The sequence below is a fragment of the Artibeus jamaicensis genome, unplaced genomic scaffold, assembly GCF_021234435.1.
Source record: "Artibeus jamaicensis isolate MK-2021 breed Jamaican fruit bat unplaced genomic scaffold, CSHL_Jam_final contig_1015, whole genome shotgun sequence".
NCBI classification, from domain to species: domain Eukaryota; kingdom Metazoa; phylum Chordata; class Mammalia; order Chiroptera; family Phyllostomidae; genus Artibeus; species Artibeus jamaicensis.
The window spans coordinates 16,728,287-16,745,706 of NW_026521194.1; the positions used below are offsets into that span (position 1 = coordinate 16,728,287).

A 17,420-nucleotide genomic window follows, 5' to 3' on the forward strand; every position below is an offset into this window, starting at 1 on the left:
CTCTCAATAGACCTTTTATACCATGATCTCTGATCTCTTCATGGAAATTCCTTTTGCGTGTGCACCATCAAATTTCGCCTTTTGGTATCACTCCCTAGTCTTTCTGAAAAACACAGTTTCCTTTTTTGTTTCTTTTTTAAATGACCCATAGTAAGGAACTATCTTACTCACTTCCCTTGCTCCCCTCCCCACTACAGACGATCATGCCCAGAAGATCCCCTGTCCTTATGTGTGCTTAAGCTGGCTGTGCGAACCGGTCGTCATCCCCTCTGGAAGGTGCTCTCCTGGGTCTCAGAGTCGCCATCCTCTCGCAGCAGCTCTCTCATTCAGGATCTGGGATGTGCTGTTCTAGCCTTCATGTAGTGGTTCGGGGAAACACGTGCCGTGTTACACTGGATCATGGTGGAGTCCAGGGAGGCACATGCCCCATGAGAGTAGCTTCTCTGTATGTCCTTCATAGAAGAAGCCTGTAGCAAAAACAGTCGTGGTTTGGCTCCAAGCACCTCCCATGAATCCTGTGCTTGCTTAGGCAGGTCCCCCCACAGCTCCATCAGCTCTACCACGGGCCACACAGCTCCATGAGCTCTCCCTCCTTACACCCTTTCCTCCTGCATGGCTTCTTCCTTCTTTCTCTGCCTGAATGGCTTCTACTCCACTTTAAACTGCGTGCCTGAACCATCACTACACCTGCCTGCGTGGTGGAATCTGCTTCTTCCTTACTACACCAGGCCTCATGCAGAATCCCCTTGTCTTTCAGACCCCCTTTATTTTAAATGCTTGGCCTGGAACTTCCTATGTGATCTCATATCTGGCCCCTCCTATGATGAGCTACTTTTGCCAGTTCCCCCGTATCTTTTACCTTCTTTTGGCTGCCATCTTTAGTCATGGCTAGAGTTCCTGTGATGCAGGGGCATCCGGCTCCTGCCTCTAGTGCAGGCACTATATAAACTCCTCCAGCTATGTCACGAGTCCCTGAATGTTCCCAAAGCTGGGTATCCTTTAGCCTGGGGCGGCAGCACAGCTATTAACTTGCCATGGTTATGCAATGTATCTTAAATTTTGCTTAGTCCACTTCCTCCTTCCCCCAGTTGAGGGACCCCCACCCTGCAACCTATTACAGAACTATGTTATTTTGTGAAGTCAAAATCTGAATTGTGCTGAGAGCATGGTATGCCTGACGGAACCCCTTGGGTGAAAGGACCCTATCTGACCTATACTCTAAGCACCTGAATTTCAGGGTAGCCTTGTCCTTTTCACTCGCTTACGATACACTGTCCAGAAGTCACATGTGAATGGCACTTATACAAAAGAAAGCATTCACTACAGCGGTTTCTCTCAGATGTGGAGATTCAAAAAGGTTTCGCCCAGGATGCATTGCTGGAGAATGATATCATTGCTGGGAAATTCCATGAAATGGAGATAAAAGAAAGATAAATAGAAAGTTACTGAATTTCTAGAGATATTCCCTGAGTCAGGACTTTCTCTAATTGGCTTTAGAAGAATTGCAACTTCAAATATGAATGACAGTATTCAAGGGAATCAGTGCTACTGTTTAAAAAAGAAGAAAGAAGAGAAAAATAAATAAAAGAGTGGGAGGGAGAAAAGGAGGGGCAGAGAACACCCAGAGTCCTACAGACTAACAGTCACAAGCAGTCAATGTGAATTCCTGTCTGGGAGTCCTCTGGAATCAAATGATCTCTCTGGGCAATATTAACCACATGCCAAACTGGAAAATGACAAGAGTTGTCCAGGGGGGACAGTGGCCACAGTTACACACCTCGGGAAGAAAGAGCCATGCCCGCACTCCTCGGTGCTGGTTCATCTCCTTCCCCTCACACCCACATCAACCCAGGTCAGACGCTCACAGGCCCTCCAGCCGCTGTGGCCAGCTCCAGCCTGTCCCAGCGCCGATCCATGAAACGCCGAGGCTGTGGTCTGCAATGCAGCTGTGGGGGTGCGCTGGGAGCAGGGGGCCTGCAGAGACGGCTCCTCAGTGTACGACACACCCAACCAGAATTCGGGGTCATTGTGTCAAGAGGCATGGAACTCATGCCCTTCCTGTGAACAAACACCCTACATGTGAAAAATATAAAATAAAAAATAAAGTAAAATAAATAAGTAAAATAAAATAAAATGCAGGTGTGGCTATGTCTCTCCCAGCTTTAAATGCCCGCTGCCGTCGATTCTTTTTTTGTTGTGGTAAAAAAACAATAAATAAGATGGAATTTACCACCTAGACCATTTTTAAGGTACGGTGCATTAGTAGCAACTATATGCGCACTGCTGGAAAACAGTTATTTGGAGCTTTCTCATCTTGCAAAACCAAAACTCTACATCCATGAAACCACTCCCCATTTCCCCCAACCTTCATTTTACTCTGTTTCTGTGAGTTTGACAACTTTGGAGACTGCACAGGTGGAATCATGCAGTGTATCTGTCCTCTTGTGACTGGCTTATTTCACCTACTATCACGTCCTCAAGATTTATCAATGTGGTAGCATGTGACAGTATTTCCTTCCTTTTAAGACTGAATGATATTCCATTGTATGTATTTACCACATTTTTCTTGGCCATTCATCCAACAATGGACATCTGGGTTGCTTCTGTACTTGGCTATTATGAATGACGCCACTAATACCATAGGTATGCAAACACCTCTTCGAGACCTGCTTTTGCCCTAGCCAGTGTGGCTCAGCAGTTCGCGGAGAGTCATCCCGTAACCGAAAGATTGCGAGTTTGATTCCTGGTGAAGGTACACACCTAGGTTGTGGGCTCATCCCCGGGTGCCCCAGTCAGTCCTGGCGCATACGGGAGGCAATCCATCAAAGTTGCCTCCCTCAATGTTCTCTTTCCCTTCCTCTCTAAAAAGCAATGGAAAGAAATGTCATCAGGTGACAATACAAAAAAAAAAAAAAAATCCTGCTTTCAATTCTTTGGATAAATACCAAAGAATTTGGGATTGCTGGATCATATGAAAATTCTATTTTTAATTTCTTGGGGAATTGCTACACAGTTCTCTATAGTGGCTGCACAAGGACACCAATTTTTCCACATCCTCACCAAAACATTATCATCATTATTACTGTCATCATTTTATACTGGCCACGGCCCAGCTGCTTAGTGAAACAGAGCTCCTTCTCATGTTTGCTGGCCATATATACATGTCCTCTTTGGAGAAATGTCTATTTGGGTCCATTTTCACTTCTTAAATGGGCTTTTTGTTTTTCTGTTGCTGCGTTGTTGTTTATAATTCTTAAGCATGGTCCACACCCTTCGAGATCTGGTCGTAAGCCTCATTTCCCTGCTCTCCTTCCCGCACACACTTCTCTTCGGCAAACTCAGTTCCATGAGGTTCCCTAACGGAGGAGCCACACTATTACGCCTGCATGTGTTGTTCCTGACGGGAGCTTCCCTTCCTACCCTACACACACCCTGCCTGCTGGAGAAAAATCTGCTTTTGCCAGAAAAAAAATTACCTTTGAAAAGCCTTCTCTCACTATGTCCTTTAGCCCACTACGGACAGAATTGAGTTCTCCCTCTTTTGTACCATCCGTCTATCCTGTGTGCAGGGCTGACCACGTGGGTTTGTGATTTTTGTTATCATCTGCCCCTCCCTCCAGACCACAAGCTCATTCAGATCAGACCCAATGTCTTATTAAATATTCAAACTCTGATGCCAAGCACAGAGACTGCCACACAATCTGTATTGTTAAATATTTTCTGGAGGAAGAAAGTTTGGTGGGCAGGGGAGCGAGCAGGCGCAAAGAGAAAACATACATCCGGGCTTCTTCTCCGTGCCCTGCCCCGACTCCCCCTGCGGCCTGGCTTTCTCAGCATAGTCTGGAGAACCCTGAACCCGTCTCAACTTCTCAAAGCTGCAATGGCTTAGTCCTCACAAAGGTCACACGATACTTCCACCTGCAGCATTCCAAATGAGAGTTTAGACTCACAGACTGCAAACCAGTGGTCCAGTGCAGCCAAGCAAATACCCCGATCGAGTCTCGGGTCACTGGGAAAACTATCATTTACCAAGCATATACTCCTTGCCAGCCAACAAGGGAAGGCCTTCAGATTTGTTATCACAATTCAACCCCCTTTTAAATCCTTTGAGAAAAGGGTTATTATTCCCACTTTCCAAATGAGGAAAACAAGACCCCACCAGAATATTAACCAAGATTTTTTTAATGCTAAGGCCACACTTTGATTATTATATCATGACACTATAAAATTTACAAGGGATGTGATCCATTGTTTTGATCATTATTTATTAGGTATCAGCTATATAGTTCATAGGCTTAAGAGTCATTTACACCTGGATATCCTACCTTAAAAGATATCTAGTCTAATCCCCTTAATATACAAATGAGGAAGCTGACAACTTGACGTGATTTACAAACTGTGCAGTGAATACAATGATACAATCATGCTCTGCAGACTTTTTTTTATTTGGTTTTTAAGTGGGTTTTTTTTCCTAAATGTAAAAGCAATAAGCTCAGTGTTCAAATTGAAAATTAAATAAATAGGAAAGTTAAAAATAATCCATAATTCAACTCACAGACTTGGGGAGGGGGGGTGCTGAGAGGAGGTAGGGAAAGGGAGCAAAAACAGGAAGTATAATAGCATAAACAATAAAATTAAATAAATTTTTAAAATCCATAACTCATATTCTTTTTTAATTTTTTAATTGATTATGCTGTTACAGTTGTTCTATTCCCCCCTTCATTCCCCTCCACCCTACCTCCCATCCCCACCATTACCCCCCCTTTAGTTTATGATCATGTGTCTCAATTCCTTTAGATTCTATATTTCCCATGCTATTCTTGCCCTCCCATCTATTTTCTATCTACTGTCTATGCTACTTATTTTCTGTACCTTCTCCCCCCTTCTCCTCCCACTCCCCTGTTGCTAACCCTCCTTGAGATCTTCATTTCTGTTTCCACTCCTGATCTAGCTGTCCTTTTAGTTTGCTTTTGTTTTAGGTGTGGTTGTTAATAACTGTGAGTTTGTTGTCCTTTCACTGTTCATGTTTCTTTAACTTTTTTTCTTAGATAAGTCCCTTTAACATTTCATATAATAAGGGCTTGGTGATGATGAACTCCTTGAATTTGATCTTATCTGAGAAGCACCTTATCTGTCCTTCCATTCTAAATGAAAGTTTTGCTGGATAGAGCAATCTTGGTTATAGGTCTTTGGATTTCATGACTTGGAATACCTCTTTCCAGCCCCTTCTTGCCTGTAAGGTCTCTTTTGAGAAATCAGCTCACAGTCTGATGGGGACTCCTTTGTAGGTGACAGTCCCCTTATCTCTTGCTGCTTCTAGGATTCTCTCTTTCATTTTAATTTTGGCTAATGTAATTATGATGTGCCTTGGTGTGTTCCTTCTTGGGTCCAACTTCTTTGGGACTCTCTGAGCTTCCTGGATTTCTTGGAAGTCTATTTCCTTTGCCAGATTGGGGAAATTCTCCTTTATTATTTGTTCAAATAAGTTTTGCACTGGTGGCTGTGCCTTTCCCCCTTCTGGTACCCCTATAATTCGGATGTTGGAGCATTTAAAGATGTCCTGGAGGTTCCTAAGACTGTCCTATTCTGATAAGCCTAACACTTATTCGTAGACATGGGTTTAGATTTAGTTCATTTGTAATTTCATTTTAGGCCTTAAAAAACAGGTGTATTTAAGAGAGTGGTTATATATGTATATATACATGTACATATATAATCAGTTGATATTATATTCTTTATAAAAGATGGTATGCATCTCATTGAATCTTATCCAGTGAAAGTATTTGTACCATAATCATAAAAGTAATACTTTCTCACTGAGAAAAATTTTTTAAATATACATAATTCCAAAGTAAAAACCACCATTGACACTTTGCGGTTTTGGAGGTTAGAGTGTCTCTTTGGATCTATTTGCGTGTGTATATAACCAAGACAAATGGCACAGACGTTTGTCAACCCTCAATTGACAAACTGATTTTCAGAAAGTCTATTCATATTTAAATTAACGGTATCAGTAAATGAGACTGTTCCTCTCACAATATCCTCACCAACCTTAAATATTATCTTCTAAACATTTTGTTAGTTTTATAGTGGGAAATGGATTTAAATGTGAATTTATTTTAAAAATTGTGAAAATCATTACTTACAAGTTTTATTTTATGAAGCAAATAAGATTAAATATAACGTATGAAGAGCTCTGTATACACAAACTCTAGTTTATATCATGCCCATCTAGACTACTTTAAACCAAGGCAACAATGGCTTGAAAACAGTTTTGCAAAACTGCATTACATTAAATGGAATAGAAAGAGTAAGAAGGTACCAGAGAAGGTGGGTCCAGGAGCCTCAAGTAAGACTTCTGTGGAAGAGATGACGGCAGTATCTCTCTGTAATTTCTTTTTCTTTCCTACCCTGTTCCAAAAAGGGAAGACAAATAACACATCCATATATCAGCACAATGCAAACAGTCAGAGCTCACCTGAAACCAGAACTTCTTAAACGTTCTACCTGCTATATTTTAAAGCCACCAGTGATTTGAAGGGATACACGTCAAAGTCACAATCCACAGGACACTGGAGAGAAATCCAAACAGCTTCAGAAAAAGTTTAATTTCCAGTCCAGTTACTACCTTCCTAAGCCTCCCAGCACTGCTCTGTCTGCTCTTCCTGTCCCTTTGCACCTGAATCTTTTTCAACAAATATTTATGCCTGTTAAATTTCTGGTATGAGTCACATGCCATTGTTGACCCTCATATTGTGGCTACATGGTCTGTCGAAGGAGGGGAATCACATTTACAGGATGTGCAGTGTTTGGCATCGATATTCAGAGTCCAAAGCCCTGGGAGGGTCCTCTGTCCCTCCTGAGAGGAGGCCCTGCTGCCTTGTGGTGGCAGGGTGTACAGCTACCCTTGGCATCTCTAGATAACTATGTGAGACATACCCTCAAGAAGGAGTAAGAGTGAAGTGGAAATGTTTGGACTGTGTTTGTAAATATCAAGACATACGGGAAATGAATGCAAAATTTTGGAATATATTACAGTCTATGAATGCAATATGATGCTGTCATTATTGTTGCCATCAGAAAAATGAAATCCCTTCATACTGAATGTCTTCTCTGTTACTCCTCAGTGATTAATGCTATCATTGTTCCAGGGCCTTGTGTTAAGAATGCATGACAATCCTGATAATGCAGGCATGGAATTCAAACTCTTTCTTCTGACATTCAAGGCCTTATATAACATTGACCTAGCCAACATTTTAAGCTTGATCTCTCCCTTATGCAAAGCTTTGTTCCAGGAAAACTAGTTACTCATTTCCCGCCACCCCCCCCCCCAAACTCCTGCTTGGTTAGTGCCCTCAGGTCATCTGGAAAGCCCTTTTTACCAAACTGCCTGGCAGTTCTGTCAATTGAGGATCATCTTAAATGCCACCTCCCCCATAATATTTCTTTCCTGTGAACTTTTTTCTCTACTCTGACAAAGGTTCTCTGGAGGTAGAATCTACACACCTTACACACAATATGAATGACAGAGACCTCAAGCTTGTTCCTCTCCTTCCCTGAGTGTCAAGTTGTTGCAGGAAATTACTACCCCGCCAGGGACTACATAGGCCACTAATATGTCATATACCCAGGTGTGCCCAAGTAACTTGTTCTTACAGTTGCATGTAAGTGGAAGTGATGGGTGTCACCTCTGGTCTGGGCCTTTTAAGAAGCATGGATTGTCTTCTTCACTCTTCTACTTCTCTGGCAGCTTCAGGAAGAAGATTCTGCCAAGCAAGAGAGCATGGCAGGAACCCAAGATGGAAGGAGGCAAAGCTCTGGATCACCAGGTGGAACCAAGTTGACCACTGACCTAGACCAGAATTGCTGAGATGGTAAGTAAGCCTGAAGTATTTGTTAAATTACATTGAAAATTCAGAGACAAACACAAAGAAATATAAATTAGCTTATACTTTAAAACATAGTTTGAGATATCTGATGACACCAAAATGTTGTCCAAACACTATTTCCTTAAAAATACCACCCCGACTCCAGGTCATTTGTTTTACATGATAAGTACTTACACTTTGAAATCAACTGTCACTTTGTTCTTGGCAAGGATAAAATAAGATGTTTCGATAACTGATAGTCATTCTGGTTGAATGTGGGTGCCAAGTTTTCTTATGGTTAAGTGAGCCAGATGGCATAACTGTGAACAAATAATGACAAAATAGAAGATATTCCTCTTTGACTGTCAGATAATTCGGTCAAATTTTCAAATAAGACATATGCAGTGGCTAGAAGCTCTTGGTCAACAGCACTTGTTCACATTCCAATTGGACTTTCATTGTAAAACGATGATAGTATTATTGAGGTACTATTTCTTAGGTTGAGCTAAGTCATAAAAAAGGGAGGAATTTATTAGCTCTGCCCAAAATGTCTTCAAGACAAAATATGATTGGGTCAGCATCACTCCAAAGCAAACCTCAGTCTAATTCATTATGATAGGACACTGCATTATAAAACCAGAGTGCCAGCTCAAGGAGTAGGAGGAAGGTAATAAGGTTACCCAAACTTTGGCATACAGCTTTTCTTGGAATTACTCCTTAGTCTCCTCTCAGTGTGATTCTTTTTTACCTTCCTTCACCCATTTTATTTCTTCTCCATCTCAATGAAGTAAGTAGCCCCATGGAGCCCTGTCTTTGTTCAGAGACATTTTCATATTATTTTATTTATCTTTAGGCCTAGATTGTTGAATTCACTTGTGTAGCATACACTGTACCATCAAATTATTTCCCACAAAACGTTAATAAACATGTATACATTTGTTTTTGATAATTTTTCCAAAATTTTTTTTGTTTTCTCTAAACAAAAGTTAAACTCATACTTTCTGATAGAAAATGAACTATGAGACCCACTTTTGGAGGCCCTTTAGTGGCTCATAAAAATCAGTTATTGAGTCACAACCAGAATTCCCAAAAATTAAATAAAGTAGAATAAATACATATATATCAGAAGGTGTTATACTTAGTATGGGTAAGTATTCATTCAGCAATCTTCTATTTAAGTTATTTATATTTGGCATGTACTATGAGGCAAAATAAAATATATTTCAGTGTGGGTTGAAGTTTTTCATTGTGAGCCACAAAGATGGGTTATCTAGTCATTTACTTAGGTTTTTAATTTCTCTCAATACTATTTTGCAACTTTTATTGTACAAATTCTTCATTTCTTTTATTAAATTTATCCAGAAATATTTTACCATTTTTGGTGTTGTAAAAAAATAGTTTTATTAATTTCATTCTGGATTGTTTGCTAGTATATAGAAATACAATTGGCTTTTGTATATTAACTTTGTATCTTGCAACCTTGCTGAACTTGCTTAGTTGTGTGTGAGTGAGTGTGTGAAAGTCCTCAGATCTTTCTATGTATAAGATTGTGTCGGGCCAAGATGGAGGCACAGGTAGATACACTTCACTTCCTTATACAACCAAAAGAATGATAACAACCAATTTAAAAACAAAAACCAACCAGAACTGCCAGAAAACAACTGTATGGAAGTCTGACAACCAAGGAGTTCAAGAAACATTCTCAAATTGGTAGACAGGGTGGCAAGGACACAAGACACAGTGGTGACTAGCAGGTGGGGCAGTCCCACATTGGTGGGTGGATAAACCAGGAGGAACAACTGGGGAGTGAGACAGACCACACAACCCAGGGTTCCAGCACAGGAAACAAAAGCCTAAACACCTCTGGATGTAAAAATCTGTGGGGGTTGCAGCAGCAGGAGAAACTCCTAGCCTCACAGGAAGGTTTGTTGGAGAGACCCACAGGTCCTAGAATACACACAAAACCACCCACCAAGGAATCCACACCAGAAGTGTCTGATTTGCTTGTAGGTAGTGGGGGAAGTGACTGAAAGCTACAGCAGAGTAAGCGAGTGGCATTGTTCCCTCTCTGACCCCTCCCTTACATACAGCACCACAACTCAGCAAAGTGGGTCACCCTGCCCTGGCAAATACCTAAGGCTCCGCCCCTCAATGTAACAGGTACACAGAGACAAAGAAATATGGCCCAAATGAAAGAACAGATCAAAACTCCAGAAAAAGAGCTAAGCAACAAGGAGATAGCCAACCTATCAGATGCAGAGTTCAAAACACTGGTAATCAGGATGCTCACAGAAATGATCGACTATGGTCACAAAATAGAGGAAAAAGTGAAGGCTATACAAAGTGAAATAAAAGAAAATATACAGGGAACCAACAGTAGACAGAAGGAAACCAGGACTTAACAATTTGGAACAAAAGGAAGAAATAAACATCCAACCAGAACAGAATGAAGAAATAAGAATTCAAAAAAATGAGAAGAGGTTTAGGAACCTATAGACCTATAGTACAACTTTAAACATTCCAACATCCAAATCATAGGGGTACCAGAGGAAAAGAGGAAAAGCAAGAAACTGAAAACTTATTTGAACAAATAATGAAGGAAAACTTCCCCAATCTGGTGAAAGAACCAGACATGCAAGTCCAGGAAGCTCAGAGAGTCCCAAAGAAGTTGGATCCAAGGAGAAACACACAAGACACATTATAATTAAATTACCCAAGATTAAAGATAAGGAGAGTATCTTAAAAGCAGCAAGAGAAAAGAGAGAGTTACCACAAAGAAGTTCCAATTAGACTATCAGCTGATTTCTCAAAAGAAACCTTACAGGCAAGGAGCTTAGAGGAAAGAAGTATTCCAAGTCATGAAAAGCAAGGACCTACAACCCACATTACTCTATCCAGCAAAGCTATTATGTAAACTGGAAGGGCAGATAAAGTGCTTTGCAGATAAGGTCAAGTTAAAGGAGTTCATCACCAAGCCCTTAATTATATGAAGTGTTAAAGAAACTTGTCTAAGAAAAAGAAGATGATCAAAACTATGAACAGTAAAATAACAACAAACTCATAACTATCAACAAATGAACCTAAAACACAAAAGCAAAAGCAAGCTAAGCAAACAACTAGAACAGTAACAGAATCACAGAAATGGAGATGACATGGAGGCTTATTAGCAGGGAAGGAGTTAGGGGGAATCAAGGAAAAAGGTACAGGAAATAAGAAGCATAATTGGTAGGCATAAAATAGACAGGGGGAGGTTAAGAACAGTATAGGAAATGGAAAAGCTGAAGAACTTATATGTATGACCCATGGACATGAACTAAGCAGAGGAATGCTGGAGGGTGGGGTGGTGCAGGGTGGAGGAGGATGAAGGGGAGAAAAAAATTGGGACAACCGTAATCAATAAGATATACTTTTAAAATAAGATCAAGTCATTGGGGACTTCCACCAAGATGGAAGCATAGGTGGAGACGCCATGCTTTCTCCCACAACCAAGTTGAGAGACAACAAAATATTAGCAATAGAAAACACAGCCAGAACACAAAAAATTGAACTTTTCAGAAGTCTGGTAACAACCAATTCTTCAGCCTGACCGGTAAGAGGGGCGAAGCCAGCAGCTGGCAGAGCGGGGTTGCACAGGAAAACTCGGTCAGACGGACTCAGGCGTGCAGATCCCAGGCGTGGGGTTGCAATGGGCGGACCCAGTGAGTGACCCAGTGAGCGACTGGCGGACCCAGCGAGGACACAGGGCGGTGGGTTGACTGTGGTGGCACATTCCCGCTCTGCCACCGCAGATAGACTGGCGAGGGAGTGGGCAGTGAGACAGAACCAAGCAGGCATCAGCGACGGGAGGCAGCAGAGAGGGCCATTTCCCTGCTCTGACCCCGCCCCCACATACAGTATCACAACCCAGTGACCCTGCCCTGGTGGCTCCACCCCTAAGGCTCTGCTCCTCATACTTAAGGAGCTCAAACAGACCAAAAATGGCTCAAGAAGATCTCAAAGCCCCAGAGCCCATAACTCTAAGCAACCAAGAAATAGCCAAACTTTCAGATGCACAGTTCAATAGTAATGGAAAGGAAACTGGGACTCAAATCAAGGGAGTGAACCAGAAGGAAGGAAAAAATGACCAAACAGGAAAATGTGAAGAAACAAGAATTAAAAAAAAATGAGGAGAGGCTTAGGAACCTTCAGGACGTCTTTAAATGCTCCAACATCCGAATTATAGGGGTACCAGAAGGGGGAAAGGAACAGCCACCAGTGCAAAACTTATTTGAACAAATAATAAAGGAGAATTTCCCCAATCTGGCAAAGGAAATAGACTTCCAGGAAATCTGGGAAGCTCAGAGAGTCCCAAAGAAGTTGGACCCAACAAGGAACACACCAAGGCACATCATAATTATATTAGCCAAAATTAAAATGAAAGAGAGAATCCTAGAAGCAGCAAGAGATAAGGGGACAGTCACCTACAAAGGAGTTCCCATCAGACTGTGAGCTGATTTCTCAAAAGAGACCTTACAGGCAAGAAGGGGCTGGAAAGAGGTATTCTAAGTCATGAAATCCAAAGACTTACATCCAAGATTGCTCTATCCAGCAAAGTTTTCCTTTAGAATGGAAGGACAGATAAAGTGCTTCTCAGATAAGATCAAATTCAAGGAGTTCATCATCACCAACCCTTATTATATGAAATGTTAAAGGGACTTACCTAAGAAAAAGAAGATAAAAAAGATGAACAGTGAAAGGACAGCAAACTCACAGTTATCAACAACCACACCTAAAACAAAAGCAAACTAAGAGGACAGCTAGATCAGGAGCGGAACCATAGAAATGAAGATCACGTGAAGGGTTAGCAACAGGGGAGTGGGAGAAGGAGAAGGTACAGAAAATAAGTAGCGTAGACAGTAGACAGAAAATAGGGGGAGGGTAAGAATAGTATGGGAAATATAGAATCTAAAGAACTTGAGACTCATGGTCATAAACTAAAGGGGGGAATGATGGGAGTGGGGGGTGGAGGGGAATGAAGGGGGGAATAGAACTGTAATGGCATAATCAATAAAATAAAAATTTAAAAAATCATATCATTGGTAAATATACATTTTCCTTTCAAATTTGAATGCCCTTTTCTTTTTCTTGCCCTGGCTGGAATCTACAGTACAATATAAAATGAAAGCGATGGAAGCAGACATCCTTATTCTTATGTAAGGAAAATATACAGAAACATATATTTTCTTTATATACATACAGAAAAGTAAGGAAAATATACAGGAAGCATTTAGTCTTTGACTACTAAGCATTGTTGGTTTTTTTTTTATAGATGCCCTTTATCAGCTAAGACAGTCCCCTTCTATCCAAGTTTACTGGGGTTTTGTTGTTTTTAACCACCAAATTGTTTCGTATTTTGTCATGTTTTTTGTGTGTATCCAGATGTTTTCATCCTTTATTCTATTAGTATGTTATTATATTGATTTATTTTTGGACATTAAGCTACCCTTACTTTTTTGGGATAAATTCCACTTGGTCATAGTATATAATGCTCATCTCTCTCTATACCATGATTTTGTCTTAAAGGTAGAAGGTGGAAACCTTTGGTAGAGCTGTCCTAAGTGTGTGGCATGTCTGGCCTTTCCCTCCATATTCCTGGCACTTAGTATGGTCAAAGGGTGATAGCTTTATCTCTTAATGTTAATTCAGTTACTGTCTAGGGTACTTTCCTGTAGTCCAAAGGACTCCCTTTAGTATTTCTTGTAGGGCAGATCTACTAGTGAAAAATTATCTCAGTCTTTTTTATATTTATTTAAATATCTCAATTTCTGAAGGATATCTTGCTGGGTATACAATTCTGTCTTTTCTGTTTCAGTTCCTTGAATGTTACCCACTGAACTACTGGCCTACATAGTTTCTGATGAGCAGTAAGCTCTCAATTTCACCGGTGACCACTTGTATATGGTGTGCCATTTTTCTCTTGCTGTTTTCAAGATTCTCTTCTCATCTCTGGCTTTAGACAGTTTGATTACACTGAAAATTCTTTTAAAATATTGGATGAAATACTTATTTGCAGTTGGGCTACAGTTCCTTCGATGTGTCTTACTGCCTCTCAGAATGTTCCGTCAATGCTGTGATCTATTCCTGTAATTCTGCCTAGAGTTATCCTCAGAAAATATTTTTGAAGCAGGAAGAAATGATAGCCATATTTCCCACTTTTTCATCCTTTTCTGTTTTGTTTCTCACTAAAGGGAAATCTTTTCATTCTAAATTACCTCTGCTGAAATGTTAGGCTGAGCTGTGACCCATCTCTAATGACTTAAGACCATGAGAAGGCTTACATTATATACACTGCTTTCTTCTATTTAATCACCAAATGTGAATATTTTCTAGTGTCTTCCAAAATACAATTTATTAGTGGCTGTATAGTAATTCATAGCTGCAAAAAGAAACTAATATTGGTTATTTTGTTAGTTTCTGATTCTTCCCTATTATAAACAACACCGCGATGATTATTAACAACCTACAGAAGAGCAGGAGTCCTTTCTATTTTATTCTGTATTATGTTGTAGCATATGGCACAGAGCCTACCTTATAAAAGATGCCTATAAATGTGTGTAGAATGGAGAAAAAAACAAACGCTGGCTGGTGTGATCCGTGGATTGAGTGCCCACGTGCGAACCAAAGGATCCCTGGTTCAATTCCCATTGAAGACATATGCATGGATTGTCGGCCGGGTACCCAGCTGGAGGCGCTCAAGAGGCAACCACACACTGATGTTTCTCTCCCTCTCTTCCTCCCTCCCTTTCTCTAATAAATAAAACATTTTTTTAAAGGAAGTTATTTTAAAAAATGTGTGTAGAATGAGTAAGTGGTTGAATAAGCTCTTAAACTTTTATTTTCGAATTTGATTAGATCCTTTCAAAAATACCCAGAGGAGAAATTGATAGGTAGATCTGTATATATTTTAAACACTTGGTCAGTATTTTCAAATTGCATGCAGAACGATTTTGTCAGCTTATACATTCACTGGGTGTATATGGGAATGTCTGTTCTCTAACCTCCCCAATTACTGATCTGTTTTCACCTATGTAACTGACACTGGAAGACTATGGCTCTCCTAGTAGTTTTAATGTACATTTCTTGTAGCATAAGCGGTGACAAACTTTTTAATGTCTTTTGCGATCTGCTCCTTTGACCAGCAGAGCTCATCACTTTAGAAAGGAGGGCTGTTCTCTCCGAATCCCGGGGAACACAGCCTGCGGCTGCTCAGGGAATGAGACCGTTGCTCTGTGACTGTCACAACCCGTCTGATTCTCAGGTAGTCCCACACAGTGTTATCCTCACTGGTAAGAACAGCAGGGAGCGATTCAATCTTACCTTTCTCCCGGCAGCTTCTTCTCTCCCGGCACCATGATCCAGGAAACTGAGGTTGATCTTCGGGATTCCAGAACTTAGGCACAGGCTCTCACTGCTACCACCTCCACTAATGTTCACCTTCTCCGGTCACACAGATACCCACCTCGGCGGCCACTCTCCTTCTCCCGTGGAAGATGCGGCCACCATTGCCGCTCTCCTTCTCCCGTGGAAGTTGCCGCGCTCGTTGCCGCTCACCTTCGGCCGCCGAAAAATACACCTCCGCCGCAGCGCTCCTTCTCTTTTTATAGATCCCACCCCTCTGACGTTCCCCTTCCGGTTGGAGACCCCACTTCCGGTTGGAGACCCCACTTCCGCTGACGTTCTCCTTCTGGTTGGAGACCCTACCTCCGCCGCCGCTCGCTGTTTTTGTTGTAGCAAGCTTTGATCGCTATAACAAGTTTCTTTGGCTTTGCTCCGCTGCTGGCAAACAGTTTTCAAGCATGTTTTTTCCAGTATATGTCTACCAATAAAATCTATGTGCGTACTGAAATACTAATGTATTAAATACACGTACACCTATCACATGAAACTCAAAATTTTTAAGGGTAAGTTGTGTGAAAAGATACACACAACTGGCAGTTCCAACATTCCTTCTTGCTCAGTGATATTTCTTTTGGGGGTCCTCCACGTTAAAGCTTAGGGCTGTCAGTTATTCATAGCTAAATGCTGAGCAGGCAGTCGATTGTACCGTTCTTAGGGAGTCAGACTTCCTCCACCAGGGACCAGCTGACTGTATAGGCCAGCGCTTCCCGTGTGGTGCCATACAAGGCCACTTTAAACTGTTGTTCAGTAAACTGAACCCAGTGCCCTCTGATGCAGACTTTATATACAAGCCAAAGCCAGAACAGTGAGAGAACTGGCAGTCTTTCCCATTCTTCTCGGCCTCACACTCAATGGCTGGTTTGCTTCTGATGTTTGAGCAAAGAAACACAGCGGCAGGAGCCAAATCAGAATCCGCCCTTAGCACTTAGCATTTTTTTTAAAGATTTTATTTATTTATCTTTAGAGGGAAGGGAAGGAGAAAGGGAGAGAAAGGGAGAGAAATATCAATGTGTGGTTGCTTCCTGTGCATCCCCTGCTGGGAACTGGCCTGCAACCCAGGCATGTGCCCTGACTGGGAATCAAACCCTGGCAGTTTGGTTCGCAGGCCCCTGCTCAATCCACTGAGCTACACCAGCCAGGGCAGCAGTTAGAACTTTGATCCAATTAAGTGAAATATTTACATCACATCATACTGTGTACACATGTAATATCTTTACATGGAGAATCATGCAAAATAATGTAAAAATTTAACTGAAATAATAAAAGAAATAATAGTACTCGAATACAAGTTTTGAGAATTTCTTTACAGTAAAATGTAACACCAAATGTTTTCATGGAAGTAGCTGTCTCTAATGAAAGAGGAAAAAACTTCAATACATTTTACTTGAAACTTTGGGGGAAGGTGCTGTATTTGAAAGGGTGAGGGGCTTTGGGGCCAGACACCTGGATTTCAACTAGCTTTTGACCCAAGCTTGCTGTGGGCTAGCAGTGTGACTTCTGACATTGAGATTTTTGGTCTATGAAAAGGGGATAATAATCTCCTCACCTTATAATAACGAGAAAATTAAACCACAGAATGCCCACTAGCCATTTTCCACGTGGTAGCTACTCAGTAAATGTTTGTTCATTCCGAGGCAGCACAGTAAGGCGGTAGGACAGGTCCTGCGTAAGTAGAATGGGAAAACTGAGACAGGAAAATTAATCAAGACCAACCGGTTTGAGCCACGTACAACCCTTATCTCCCCTAACCGAGGACACTTGAGAACAAGTAATGTATACCTGTCCTCCATAACTGGGGAATACATAGCTTAAATCACCCTGGTCTGGGAACTTCCTTTGATACTTCTCTTTGCAGCTGTGAAATACCATAGGTGTCTAGGGAAGGGAAGAAAAGGGGAAACGTAGAAGCCGGCTACAAGCATAAGACCCCTAAGAAATACAAGATAAACCACTGTCTTTCATTGAGCTTATTCATAGGACTTAAAGAAGGCGAAAAACAAGACCAGGGTGCACCTTCAGGGAGAAAATAACAACCATTCTTCAGTGCCCGGGAGCCACAGAAACAGCAAAACAGAAAAGCCCCCCCGCCCCTTCTCACCCCAATAAAAAGCCTGA

The 17,420-nt window shown here is 41.4% G+C and overlaps 1 long non-coding RNA gene and 1 other non-coding gene across 2 annotated transcripts; one reads left to right on the forward strand and one right to left on the reverse strand.

Annotated features, from left to right (window-relative positions):
- The first annotated feature begins 1,951 nt into the window (after positions 1–1,951).
- Positions 1,952–2,081, forward strand: LOC119064400 (small nucleolar RNA SNORA11). The gene has a single exon (XR_005085398.2). It is a non-coding gene; the product is annotated as a small nucleolar RNA SNORA11 (small nucleolar RNA).
- Positions 2,082–5,239: 3,158 nt separating this feature from the next.
- Positions 5,240–15,501, reverse strand: LOC119064372 (uncharacterized). The gene is made up of 4 exons (XR_005085383.2): positions 15,225–15,501; positions 8,064–8,188; positions 7,657–7,852; positions 5,240–6,411 (listed from the first exon to the last, which is right to left on the reverse strand). It is a non-coding gene; the product is annotated as an uncharacterized LOC119064372 (long non-coding RNA).
- Between the last annotated feature and the right edge of the window lie 1,919 nt (positions 15,502–17,420).